We start from the raw sequence: 9,638 nt of genomic DNA on the forward strand, positions 1-9,638 counted from the left end.
ATACCATGGACATGGATATAAATTATTATCATTATTATTATACGAGTTTAAATAATATATAAATTTAAACCAAGTGGATTGGTTGTTAATATATAGGAAACATAACTATGATTAATCATTAAAATATATGTAAACAATAATATCTATAATGTAAATTAAATGAGTTCACTTAAATGATGAAAATTCTATGTTTTGATTTTACCTCATAAAACATTGATGCCCAAGTTTCATTAATCTGCTTAAAATATTTATATTTTTCTTTGGACAATTTTACTTCAGAGTTACGGCATACAAAATGCTTTGTAGAGTTTTAATGTTTGCGTGTAAGATCAACAAAATTCCAAGCCGTCCGATTTTCTTCTTGCAAACTCGTTTTTGCTTGATTTCCATACCGTCCCTTTAAAAATGTTCAACGTGCATTTTTGCACAAGGAACAAAGCAATTGATCGGTGAGGAGGAAAATAAACAGAGTGCAGGTTATTTCCCTGAAGGCTCTTGTCTTGGAAAATATATATATATTTATATATATATATTTTTTTGTGCTCGTATTTGTATTCATCTTCTATCTTGGGAAGAAAGTGGTTGGAAAGTTAGGCTTATTACAAATGTTTTAAAGTTTAGGATAAATAAAAGATGAAAATAATAAACACAGGATATATAATCAGTGTTGGTGTTAGTTTCAAGCTTGTTTCTTAAGTTTATACGCGACTGCGGTTTCTTTTCAATCATTTTGTGGTGTTAAAATATATATATACTCATGGTGTTAAAAGTCCTACTATCATGAGTTTTTACACACTAATTAAATTACTGACTAATGAAAGTGTATCGTGAAAAGAATGATAAAGTCTCACACAGATTCACAACCATTGACATTTGGGCCAGACCATTTTAGATATAATATATTTTTAGAATTGGATTGAAAGAAGTAGATCAAAAAGCCTAAATCTTCAGTTTTTTTAATAGATCCAGGACAGGGGTAGGGAACCAATGGCTTTTGAGCCACATATGCAACACTGCTTAACAGTGTTGTCAAAATAATTCATTTAGTACTTTAAAAGTGGTTAAATGACCCCCAAAAAAAATCACATCTCATTTGCACATTACTCTTAAATTCTGAGTATGGCTCCCAAGGAATAAAATCTGAAAATAGGAATTGTTTATGGCTCTCTATGTCAAAAAGGTTCCCGACCAATGATCTAGAAAAATGTTTTATTTGTGCTTTATTTTCCTTAGTAGGGGAAAACGTCTTTAAAAGTTATGTTCAATTTCAAAGTGGAAAACCTTGAATACTTTTAGATATTTATTTTTTTACATGAAATGCTTTTTGAGCTTGGATTAAATTAATTGCAATTATATTGATTTAAAAAAAGGGAAAATCAGGAAATATGATACACATGTATATGCTTTATTTTGTATATGATCCTAAAAGAGAAAGTAGGGACTCATGATTTACTTAAGAGAGGGCGCACAAAATGATGTGGCGGGCCAGATTTGGCCCCAGGCCCGCCACTTTGACACCAGTGTCCTAAAGGAAGCGTAAGGAAGGATCAACTTGGGGCATATGTCTCAATGAAAAAAAAACAGTAGTCCAGACTGGTTGACTTTATATAGAAATACAGAATTTAAAGTGGGTCAGAGGAGGAAGTTCAACCAATCAAAATCCTTCCAAAATAACCACATATAACATTGCAAGTGAGGAAGAGACATCTACTGAATGCTAAATATCTTACATTTACATTGCCGACTCTAGAAGCAACCATAGCCATTGAAAAATTAATAACTTATCCAGTGAAAATATTCAAAGGTGATTTTTTTCTTTTTTTTACTGGTGCATTTTTGGCTGAAGCCTTGTTTTGGTTCCTGTATCTTTTCTGACAGACCAATTCATCAGCAACCCCAAAAAAAATACTACTCTGGCAAAAAAGTGGTTCAAAAAGTGAAAATACTCTTTTTTTAATGAATGTGAATACAATTATTCGCATCTAATTAGGAATTGCAAAGGAAAACAGTTTCAACAAAAATGTTTTAGCATTTGAATAAAATAATCAGGTATATTTGATAAAGAGGGCAAATTTGCAGTTTTAGTTGTCTTTTGTGAGAAATTATAATTGCAATTTGATGCTCTTTTGTTCAAAAAGAACATTAAAGGGGCGGAGTTTAACACTTTAAAATTGTTGTCAATCATTTTGCGGTTTGCGTTTTAAAGGTTTTATTCACAATTTGTTTGATAAATGTTTACCTGTCAATTTTAAATTCAAAGCTAATTTTAAATCTAGTCCAGATTTTTTGCACCAAAAGTAATTAAAAAAAAGCCTGGAAATTTTAATAAAAAATTACCTGCAAATTCAGCCAGAGTGAAAAAAGTGATCCCAAAGTCTGAAAGTCAAGGAAAAAGTTAATTAACATCAAAGCCATGAGCTTTAAGGTGACAGTTTAAGGAGGTTGGAGGGAGGGGGGTGCCGGAGCTAATGAAAATAGTTCCTGCGTTTGAATTCCTTAATCACTACATGTCCCTCTTTTTGTTAATTGAAGATAATTATAGGATTTTAATTTTCGTATGTAGGTTAAAGAGGCGATGAAGACGACAAGGCGCTCCAACTTTATTAGTCAGCCCACTAATTAGGGATGTCTTGATCACATATTTTTGCAAGCGAGTCGAGCCGGATAACCGGATCTTGTGGATCTGTCAATACTGAATCCTGATCCAATATCTCAGAAATTTGATAAGAAAGCAAAACTTAGTTTAAAATATATATATATAGTAATATCTTGACGTACAAGTGCCCTACCATACGAATGAAGAAAGCAAAACTTAGTTTAAAATATATATATAGTAATATCTTGACGTACAAGTGCCCCACCATATGAATGATTTGAGATATGAGACATAATGTATATACATTTTAAAAAACATGTTTTTTTTTCTGATTCCAATTTTCTGAAAATACTGGGATCAGGTCCAAAATATCCATTCACATGATGGGACATCCTTACTGCAAATTAAACTTTGTTAGCTCAATTAGATGGCCGCCCAAATGTTGGAAGGTAATTCATGAAAACTAAAAATGCAGCAAACTCCTTTTCTCTCCATCATATAACCCAAGGCTTAATGCTGGGTGAGAATAAATAAAAAGTGCATGAATTAAAGAAGCCGTCTTACGTAAGAGCTTTTATTTGATACGAGACTTTCGCCAGAATGAGCACGCACCAGTAACAAGGTCGCATTTGCTCCACAAAAAATAGAACCAGGGCCGCTAACTAATTTATTAAACATGAATATGTTTGACGAACCTTATTCATGGAAAGATACGGTCACTCTATACTAACCCAAGTAAAAAAATGAAAAAAAATCCTATTGTCACCTTTTTGGGTCCAGACCTTCCGATATATTATGCAGACCAGGTCTCATCTCATCTAATTTTGTGAACTGCTTTATCCTCACTAGGGTTGGGAGGGGTGCTGGAGCCTATCCCAGCTGTCTCCAGGCAAGAGGCTGCACCCTGGAGGCGCCACCTGGGGACATCAACCGCAATGCCATAGCCCAGTTCCTCCAGTGCAGCCTGTGTGGAGTTTCCATGTTTTCCACGGGCCTGCGTGGGTTTTCTTCAGGTTCCTCGCACAGTCCAAAGACATGCATGGAAGGCTGATTAGGGACTTAAAATTGCCCCGAGGTTAGCATGAATGGTTGTTTGTCTCTTTGTGCCTTACGATTCGCTGCCCACCAATTCTGAGTGTCCCCAGCCTGTGGTTTGAAGTCAGCTGGGATATGCTCTAGCACCCCCGCAAACCTTGTGAGGATAAAGCGATTCAGAAAATGAGATGAAAGATGAAATGGTAGTCAGTCTTTTGCCTGATGTCAGCTGAAACAGACTCCAGCACCCCACAACCCTGACTAAGTAACGACCTGTTGAATAAGAATGAATGACTAATGTCTGAAAATTACTAGGCCGTTAGCAATATAACATTCCAACGTATTTCCTCTCCCACATTCAATTTGTTTTGGCTCTCTTTGTCGACATAGCAACGTGTCATGTCCCGCATTTGGCATCTCCTTTTTTTGAAGTTTTTCAGCTCTTCACACATCCCAGAGCAATCTTAAAAGTCTCCACCGCATCTTTTTCCCTCGCTGTTGGTTCTTTCTTCTTCTTTGGCTCTTTTATCGGCAGCAATATGAGATTTCGGGCCGCTGAAAACGCAAGTGTCTTGGAGTCTGGGAAGAAGACTGCCCCCACTGCCTGCCTCGGGGGCTCTCCTTCTTTCTCCCAGTTCTTTTTTGTGCTTCTTTTTTGTCCTTTAATTGAGCACTGGCGGGCCCGATGAAGGGGGAAGGGTGTCAGGGGTGGAAAGCGATGTTCCTCGATGTACGCGGTGGTAGTGGGAGGGCTGTGATGAAAAAGTAATGATGCTAGTTACATTCTATTAGAGGAAATGTGAAGTCCCCCATTGCGCACCCTCAATATCAGCGGTGGAATTGTGGGACACGTATTTTCACTTCCATGTGTTCATTTTGGCGGTGTTCATGTATTTTTAATACTGAATTTCCCCCGACACTGACTTTTATTTTGTGTTTCCTCATACGTCCCGTTTCGATGCGTAATCAGCACTGCCGTGGAAAATGACATTAATGAACTGCCAGCTTTTAATATTCACCACTACTGCTTGAATATTTAGAACTTGGTTATTTTATATTCATCACTTCATTATTAAATATTCAAGCCTTTGCACTGTAGCACCACCTGGATGAAAGAAAAGTATTGCATTGATGAGCATTGTTTGAAATAGTAATAGACTTCTAAAGTATCAAGTCATTCACTGCAAGTCATGAGCATAGGCTTAACTTTTGGTTGGTCCGCCTAATCAGGCAGCAAGAATTACCCAAAATCAAAACTTACTGAGACTTAAACAAAAGTTTTAGGAGCAGGGACAGAAATCAGACCAAGACGGATACTAGCGGAGCAATCATAACTCTGAGTTGAAGACCATTAGAGGACATTTGGGAGCAAAACCGGGGTCAGAGCCCATAGAGAAAAAGAAGAGTTAAGACTTTTAGGAGTGAAGATGGATACCAGGGCAAGATATTAGCTGAGACAGAGATTATAGCTAATCGGAAGGGACACTAGACCAAGAAGCCTGGGATCAGAGCTCAATGAGACCACAAGACGACAGTAAAATCACTTCAAGTCCATCTTTAACTTCCAGTGGGGATAGGCCAATGGCCGTTGTGAGGTTAAGTGGTATGGAAAATGAATGATTTCAATATGAACATCAATCAAAGCAATAAGTAGAACATGTTTAAATTGTTTACTTCTCTTTAGATCGGCAGCATCTCCGCACAAAAGTGAATGAACGCCAAACTGTATATAATCACTATAGCCATCTTTAACAAGGTCTTCTTAAAATCCAATTCCTGTGAAGACATCGTTAGCAAAACTTCCTCGTCCAGTACCATCTCATTAGCCGCTAGCCTGGCTTGTCACCGAATCGCCACAACACCGACGGTTGTCCGTACCCCGTGGACACAAACAATGGCAGATAGCAATTAAGCCAGCAGAAGATTGGATTCCAAATAGTGTTTTCTGTTAGTGGGAAAAAAATAAACAGTTAAGGAAGTAATTACAAGTCAGTTCCAAAAAGAACGACAGATTGTGACGGTAAACAGAGGCCACCGCCAGAGCGCTGTCTTTCAAAGCAGCCTGTGATTGGACCCACAAACAACATGGCTGGGAAAAGTTCATCGTTGAGGAGGAACCCGCATTTGTAGAAAGAAAAAAGAAAATAAAAAGTTTAGAAAACTTGATAAAAGAGTCGCAATGTAATTATTTGTCAGGCTAAAGTTGGCTGTGTTGTTGTGTTGTTTTTGGATTTCCGATTTTGACCTCATTACGCGGACATTGTGGAAAATTATTTTTTATTTCAGTAAAAACCACGGCTAGATTTCCTACATCATTAGCAGATAAGTTAAAAAAATTACGGTTTCAATCCTGGGTTAAAAAATGCAAAACAAGAGTGCAGTCAATGGCTCCCAACAACAGCGCCAGGCATGAAATCCATTTCGACCAATTGGGACAAATGAAAAAAATCCCACTCCAAATGTATTGGACGTCTAGAGCCATCAAGACTAAAAAGTGAGCATTCACACCAAGTCCTCCCAATTGATTTGAATTGGACATCCGGTATTGTTAGTGACAGTAATTGAGTTAGATTAACTCAATGTGAAAGGGTTAGCGTCGGTGCATTGCCGCCGATGTGAACGTTGACTTTACCAATCGGACTTCCAGATAGCTTCTTGCTGTAGAGTGCACATTTATCTTGACTTTTTGACTTCTGAGAAAGGTGATTATTCACTACTATGGCTGATGATGAAATTGTCAAATGAAATTAACTAAACTGACCTGTAAAAGTGACCTTAGGTCAACAGGAAGTCGCCCGAAATTGCCACAAAATCATACAACAACAATAAATAAACAAAAAGTGACCAGGAACTGAATTAAAATAATTTTCAAATGATTTGTAAAAGGGAAAAAGCAAAAGCAGTGACCATTTTTTTTTCTTCCAAAATCAAAAGGAAGAGCTCCAGCTTGTATTTTCAGTGAAACAGTGGTGGGCCGTCGGGACCTTCAAGGCCTTCTCTGCTGGCCTAAAAAATATCTGAATCATATATTTTGTCCATATTTACTTATGAAATAATTCCAAATTGTCTGTTCGCTCCCTATTATTGCTTTCCCCCCTGGTTGCACTGCTTTCAGATGTGTTTTTATATTGAAGCATTTTGCACAGATTTGTTCACAAAAACATTTTCCAGGGGGACTTTTCCAGAAAGAAATGGACATCATTAAGAAAGGGTCGTCAACTTTGAACCTAACAAGCCGTTTACAGCTAGGAAAAGGGTGTGTTACGACTTCCCCGGGGGTTAGATATACCAGGGAGTCGCAACTATCACAGCAGATAGGTTCGGTCAAAGATGAGTTTGGACAAACACTGCAAGTAGCCTTCAGTTATATTTTATTTACAATAAAGTCATTAAAACAGACTACAGGATAACATAGGGGAAGCACGAGATATTAAAGTGGCACCCTCAAATAAACACAGTAAAAACCCCTCCCAGACAGCTGTCCAAATGAACACCCACAAAATACAGGAAATAAGACTGAAGGGTGCCACTGTCAAACTGATGTAATAAAATCTAGACAGGGGAATAACTATGTGTCTAAATGCACAAACTATATGTATACCCTGGGGTGTCTAAACTTATCTCAAGTCCCCCTATGCAACTTAAAAATCATTAACAACACATACAAAATATAACAGGGAGTAACGTACTCACAAGCCTGCAACTCAGCAAGGCATCAAGGCATCAAGGGCAAAGGCGAACTGCCAAATGAAAAGGGTTTAAATAAGGGCTGGAAGTGAATCTTGATTGAAGAAGGGATGATTGGGGAATTAATTACAGCTGTGTTGGCCTGGGCAGGGCTCTGTCACAGGGGTGGAGCCACAGTTCCATGCACCTGTAGACTCTACAGGTAAACCACACCCCCCCTTACATAGTGTGTGTCCAGGCTGCCAGCTGTAACAGTGTGTCTACCACTTTCAGTTGGCTAACTACGAGAGAGCTACCAAACTGTATTTGGAGCGAGATGCACAGGCAAATATATTGTTGTGTTGGTTTAAAGCCATTTTCAAGATGGACTATGCCAGAAATACGACAGAACAGGCTCGACTTTCAGCATTAGCTTCAATGGCGATATAAAAGAAGGAATAAAGAAAGGAGGATGGATATTGTGTACAGTTAAAAATGATTTTGGGTGAGTAAAATGTGGCTATATTCCTAAATAATCTTGATATTGTGGGCCAAGTTCTGACATGTGAAAAGCTCCAGTTTTTGTATTTAAGCTCCAGTGTTTGTATTTGATCACTAAATGCTCAGAGGAAGTGGATTTTACCCCATTTCAGTTGCATTTTTTGAAATTTGGAGTTTTTAAAATTTTTAGCAAGATGAAAGAATGAATGAAAAATATCATACACCTAACCATAAATAAGAAATTAAAGCAGAAAAAAAGCTGTTTTGAGACTTCAAAAAATTTTAGTTTAACAATTTTCTTTGAAAGAAGAAAAAAAGAAATGAAATAATTTGTATTACTTTATTTTTTACATTTTTGAAGTAGTATTTGTAATGACTTTTTTTAGGAAAAAATATAAGAAAAAGAACAATATGAAGTCGACTTAAATTATGTAGTTTCATGGCCCACATAAAATGATGTGACTGGCCAGATCTAGCACCCCACCCTGCCACTTTGACAGTTTTGGTCTTTTGGTTTTGTACAAGTTGCAACAAAACAACAAGGAGTAGATAAATCTGATTCCGAGTAGGGTATCCGCGTCGCTAATGAAAAGAAAAATGCCGATGTTGACATAATGCATATTTACATCACAAGCTGCCGTATCTTCTATTATCTGGACGCTCATTATCTGCAGCGGGTAAAGCTCATCGTCATTTTTCTGAGCTTTTTAGCTTTAGAGCCATGGTATCTGCCCACTGCAGGAAGTCGTTCGTCTGACTTCTCGGCAGATGACTTTCATAATCATAATTCACGCCTTCGTCAAATAAAAAATGCTCTCTTGAAAGTAAATGTGAAGTTGGTCCTTTTTTTTCTTAAAGATCCAAATTCTCTTCATCAAAAAGCTACACATAGCCACCAATGACTTCCATGGGCGGAAAATAGTGAGAGCTTTGCAGGCATGACTCTAATTGGAAGCAATTGTTTCCCGTGTATTAACCAGCATCCTATGGGATGCGCGCTGTTAAGATTCTCTCAGTTTTGGCTCGAGGCCCAAAGTCTGAGTGACTTTTAATTAATCAAATCTCTGAGTGACAGCCTGATGAGGCTGCCAGCAAAACTGCTACTATACACTTTCGGCCTGTCCCATGAGTGGCCACCACAGCGAATGATTTTTTTTTCCATTTTACCCTACCCTTTGTATCATCCTCCACTTCACAAACTACTTTCATGGCAGAGGACCTCTACATCTGCTCCCCTGGCAATTTCATCCTCAACAATCTTCTACTGATAGAGTCCCCCCTATCTATTGTCTGAACATAAACAAACCAGTATAGTCTGCTCTCATTAACTTTGTCTCAAAAACACCTAAGCTTTACTGGCCCTATCATACCTAATCCTATCCAACCTGGGCATGACTGAAGGGAACCTCAGTGACTTCATCTTCACCACTTCTAGCTCCACCTTCTGTCTTTCCTCAAAGTTACATACAAAAAACATACATACATCATGACTGGCCTCACCAATGTCATATAAGTCTTTGCCTGCATTGTCGCTGATATTCTCCTATTAAATGACACACCTGATACATTCTTCCAGCAGTTTTAGCCTACATGCACATGGTAGTTCTCTCCTTTCCACCACTGTGTTGTTTGTTTTTGAAAAAAGCTTTGAGGTGCATATTTTTTAATAAAAAAAACTTTTTGGCAGAAAAGTTATGAATCTTTTATGTGGAACAAATATAAACAAATAATAAAGGGAGCAGCACAGTGTAAGAGAGCTTGGCATATCTGCCTCAGAGTTCTAAGATCAAGGGTTCAATACCTGGTGGGTTGGTAATTTCGTGTGATACGATAATAATCA

General features: G+C 37.7%; 1 long non-coding RNA gene across 2 annotated transcripts in view; it reads right to left on the bottom strand.

Moving 5' to 3' along the window:
- LOC144207214 (uncharacterized) overlaps positions 1–7,365 on the bottom strand; it is a 49,789-nt gene extending 42,424 nt beyond the window's left edge. For both annotated transcript variants that reach the window (XR_013328602.1, XR_013328603.1), the window contains exon 1: positions 7,321–7,365. This is a non-coding gene — a long non-coding RNA (uncharacterized LOC144207214). The remainder of the gene's footprint in view (positions 1–7,320) is intronic.
- Between the last annotated feature and the right edge of the window lie 2,273 nt (positions 7,366–9,638).

Source organism: Stigmatopora nigra, chromosome 14 (genome assembly GCF_051989575.1).
Source record: "Stigmatopora nigra isolate UIUO_SnigA chromosome 14, RoL_Snig_1.1, whole genome shotgun sequence".
NCBI lineage: Eukaryota > Metazoa > Chordata > Actinopteri > Syngnathiformes > Syngnathidae > Stigmatopora > Stigmatopora nigra.